We start from the raw sequence: 5,264 nt of genomic DNA on the forward strand, positions 1-5,264 counted from the left end.
TATTGTTTAGGGAACCAATATAAAGTATACCATAGGAGCGCTACTGTGTTTGAAATTTGTTTGCATGTGGCATTCTATAGCGATTTGGCCTCAACGAGAAAAACAGCCTGCAAGTCCAGAATTGTACATACTACAGACGCCTGCAAGACGGTAAATAAACACACTTTTCAACATAATATGAAATATTGTGAAAAACATGTTGCATTAAATTTATCCTACAGTCAGCTGACTTGTTTGTTAAACTATGTTAATAAGTCGTGGATCAATGGTATAATATCCACAAATAGACTCAATCTGTATCAAAAACATCTCTGATCTGATTTCAACAAGATAACAACAATCGTTACAAAATCGCTGAAACTCGATTGTACAGCGTTATTTTGAATTACTTATATTTTTTTGAAGGATTAAACTAATAATTGTCCTGTATTGCATCAAACGTGGGCTATTTTTAATGGAACCAATATAAAGTATACCATAAGAGCGCTACTGTGTTGGAAATTTGTTTGCATGTGGCATTTTATAGCGATTTGGCCTCAACGAGAAAAACAGCCTGCAAGTCCGGGATTGTACATACTACAAACGCCTGCATGAAGGTGAATAAACACTCTTTAAAACATGGTATTAAATATTGTTATAACATGTTGCATTAATTGTATCCTACTGTCAGCTGACTTGTTTGTTAAACTATGTTCATAAGTCGTGGTTCAGTTGTATAATATCCACAAATAGGCTCAACCAGTATCAAAAACATCTCTGATCTGGTTTCAGCTAGATAACAACAATTGTTACAAAAACGCCGAAACTCGATTGTACACCATTATTCCGAATTCCTTATAGTTAAGTGTATGATTAAACTATTAATTGTCCTTTATTTCATCAAATGTGGGCTATCGTTTATGGAACCAATATACAGCATACAATAGGAGCGCTACTTTGTTTGAAATGTGTTTGCATGTGGCATTTTATAGCGATTTGGCCTCAACGAGAAAAACAGCCTGCAAGTCCGAGATTGTACATACTACAGACGCCTGCAAGACGGGGAATAAACACACTTTTCAACATAATATGAAATATTGTGAAAAGCATGTTGCATTAAATTTATCCTACTGTCGGCTGAGTTGTTTGTTAAACTATGTTAATAAGTCGTGGTTCAGTTGTATAATATCCACAAATATACTCAACCAGTATCAAAGACATCTCTGATCTGGTTTCAGCTAGATAACATGTGTTCACATAATTAACATGATTTGTAAGTGACATAAAAAGGGCACATGCATTTGACTTTACTAATATTGGAAAATGCTGTAAGGATGCGTCCTTTGAATATTAATGTGTTCACATAATTAAAATGATTTGTAAGTGACTTAAAAAGGGCACATTAATTTGACTTTACTAAGGTTGGAAAATATTGTAAGGAAGCGCTTAAACATTGGATAACAGTATTAGTTGATGGTAAGACACTTATTGAAATGCATCAAATAAGTGTGTTTGCTTTTGAGCATGTTTTGCCCTTTAAACAGTTGGGAAGATAAAGGCTTATGAGAACAAGTCAACTGTCACATCATCAAATATTTAAAATTTGAGGTTGTATTCAACATACAATATGCGTCCTTTGAATATTATTGTGTTCACATAATTAACATGATTTGTAAGTGACATAAAAAGGGCACATTAATTTGACTTTACTAAGGCTGGAAAATATTGTAAGGAAGCGCTTAAACATTGGATAACAGTATTAGTTGAAGGTAAGACACTTATTGAAATGCTTCTAATAAGTGTTTTTGCTTTTGAGCATGTTTGCGCTTTAATGCATGAAATCTGTAAACGGAACACCTAAAAAGTTTTGATCTGGTTTAAGCTAGATAACAACAATTCTTACAAAAACGCTAAAACCTCGATTGTACACCGTTATTCCAATTTCTTAATATTTTAGTGTAATCTAATAATTGTCCTGTATTGAATCAAATGTGGGATATTGTTTATGGAACCAATATAAAGTACACCATAAGAGCGCTACTGTGTTGAAAATTTGTTCGCATGTGGCATTTAATAGCGATTTGGCCTCAACGAGAAAAACAGCCTGCAAGTCCGGGATTGTACATACTACTGATGCCTGCAAGATATTGAATAAGACTCTTTACAACATGATATGAAATATTGTTAAACACATGTTGCATTAATTTTATCCTACTGTCAGCTGACTTGTTTGTTATACTATGTTCACAAGTCGTGGTTCAATTGTATAATATCCACAAATAAACTCAACCAGTATCAAAAACATCTCTGATCTGGTTTCAGCTAGATAACAACAATTGTTACAAAAACGCTGAACCTCGATTGTACACCGTTATTCCAAATTCCTTATATTTTTGTGAAGGATTAAACCAATAAATGTCCTGTATTGCATTAAATGTGGGCTATTGTTTATGGAACCAATATACAGTATACCATAGGAGCGCTACTGTCTTTAGAATTTGTTTGCAAGTGGCATATTACACCGATTTGGTCTTAACGAGAAAAGCAGCCTGCAAGTCCGGGATTGTACATACTACAGACGCCTGCAAGACGATGAAAAAACACACTTTAGAACATGATATGAAATATTGTGAAAAACATGTTTCCTTAATTTAATCCTACTGTCAGCTGACGTGTTTGTTAAACTATCTTCGTGGTTCAGTTGTATAATATTTACAGATAGACTCAACAAGTATCAAAACATCTTAGAGACTCGGAAGCTTCAACAGTTTGAGTTGATGATTCTCCGCTCATGCAGGTTCAAACTGTTTTATTTTTTTAGTTGGAATGATAAAAATGATTGATAGAAATTATTGCCTCCTTTACAGTTGGGAAGTTAAAAGGCTTTTGAGAACAAGTCAACTGTCACGTCATCAAATATTTAAAATTTGAGGTTGTATTCAACATACAACATGCGTCCTTTGAATATTAATGTGTTCACATAATTAACATGATTTGTAAGTGACTTAAAAGAGGCATATTAATTTGACTTTAATAAGATTGGAAAATATTGTAATGATGCGCTTGGCCATTGGATAACAGTATAAGTTGAAGGTAAGACACTTAATAAAAAGCTTCTAATAAGTGTTTTTGCTTTTGAGCATGTTTTGCCCTTTTATGCATGGAATCTGTGAACAGAACACACAAAAAGTTTTGATCTGGTTTCAGCTAGATAACAACAATTGTTACAAAATCGCTGAACCTCGATTGTACACCGTTATTCCGAATTCCTTATATTTTTGTGTAGGATTAACCTATTAATTGTCCTTTATTGCATCTAAAGTGGGCTATTGTTTATAGAACCAGTATAAAGTATACCATAAAATCCTATACTTTAGTGTGGGATACAACTAATAATTGACCTGTATTGCATCAAATGTGGGCTATTGTTTATGGAACCAATATAAAGTATACAATAGGAGCGCTACTGTGTTGGAAATTTGTTTGCATGTGGCATTCTATAGCGATTTGGCCTCAACGAGAAAAACAGCCTGCAAGTCCGGGATTGTACATACTACAGACGCCTGCAAGACGGTAAATAAACACACTTTTCAACATAATATGAAATATTGTGAAAAACATGTTGCATTAAATTTATCCTACTGTCAGCTGACTTGTTTGTTAAACTATGTTAATAAGTCGTGGATCAATGGTATAATATCCACAAATAGACTCAATCTGTATCAAAAACATCTCTGATCTGGTTTCAACAAGATAACAACAATCGTTACAAAATCGCTGAAACTCGATTGTACAGCGCTATTTTGAATTACTTATATTTTTTTTGAAGGATTAAACTAATAATTGTCCTGTATTGCATCAAACGTGGGCTATCTTTAAGGAACCAATATAAAGTATACCATAAGTGCGCTACTGTGTTGGAAATTTGTTTGCATGTGGCATTTTATAGCGATTTGGCCTCAACGAGAAAAACAGCCTGCAAGTCCGGGATTGTACATACTACAAACGCCTGCATGAAAGTGAATAAACACTCTTTAAAACATGGTATTGAATATTGTTTCAACATGTTGCATTTATTGTATCCTACCGTCAGCTGACTTGTTTGTTAAACTATGTTCATAAGTCGTGGTTCTGTTGTATAATATCCACAAATAGACTCAACCAGTATCAAAAACATCTCTGATCTGGTTTCAGCTAGATAAAAACAATTGTTACAAAAACGCCGAACCTCGATTGTACACCATTATTCCGAATTCCTTATAGTTAAGTGTAGGATTAAACTATTAATTGTCCTTTATTGCATCTAAAGTGGGCTATTGTTTATAGAACCAGTATAAAGTATACCATAAAATCCTATACTTTAGTGTAGGATTAAATTAATAATTGACCTGTATTGCATCAAATGTGGGCTATTGTTTATGGAACCAATATAAAGTATACCATAGGAGCGCTACTGTGTTTGAAATTTGTTTGCATGTGGCATTCTATAGCGATTTGGCCTCAACGAGAAAAACAGCCTGCAAGTCCGGGATTGTACATACTACAGACGCCTGCAAGACGGTAAATAAACACACTTTTCAATATAATATGAAATATTGTGAAAAACATGTTGCATTAAATTTATCCTACTGTCAGCTGACTTGTTTGTTAAACTATGTTAATAAGTCGTGGATCAATGGTATAATATCCACAAATAGACTCAATCTGTATCAAAAACATCTCTGATCTGATTTCAACAAGATAACAACAATCGTTACAAAATCGCTGAAACTCGATTGTACAGGGTTTTTTTGAATTACTTATATTTTTTTGAAGGATTAAACTAATAATTGTCCTGTATTGCATCAAACATGGGCTATCTTTAAGGAACCAATATAAAGTATACCATAAGTGCGCTACTGTGTTGGAAATTTGTTTGCATGTGGCATTTTATAGCGATTTGGCCTCAACGAGAAAAATAGCCTGCAAGTCCGGGATTGTACATACTACAAACGCCTGCATGAAAGTGAATAAACACTCTTTAAAACATGGTATTGAATATTGTTTCAACATGTTGCATTAATTGTATCCTACTGTCAGCTGACTTGTTTGTTAAACTATGTTCATAAGTCGTGGTTCTGTTGTATAATATCCACAAATAGACTCAACCAGTATCAAAAACATCTCTGATCTGGTTTCAGCTAGATAAAAACAATTGTTACAAAAACGCCGAACCTCGATTGTACACCATTATTCCGAATTCCTTATAGTTAAGTGTAGGATTAAACTATTAATTGTCCTTTATT

The sequence above is a fragment of the Crassostrea angulata genome, unplaced genomic scaffold (assembly GCF_025612915.1).
Source record: "Crassostrea angulata isolate pt1a10 unplaced genomic scaffold, ASM2561291v2 HiC_scaffold_19, whole genome shotgun sequence".
NCBI lineage: Eukaryota > Metazoa > Mollusca > Bivalvia > Ostreida > Ostreidae > Magallana > Magallana angulata.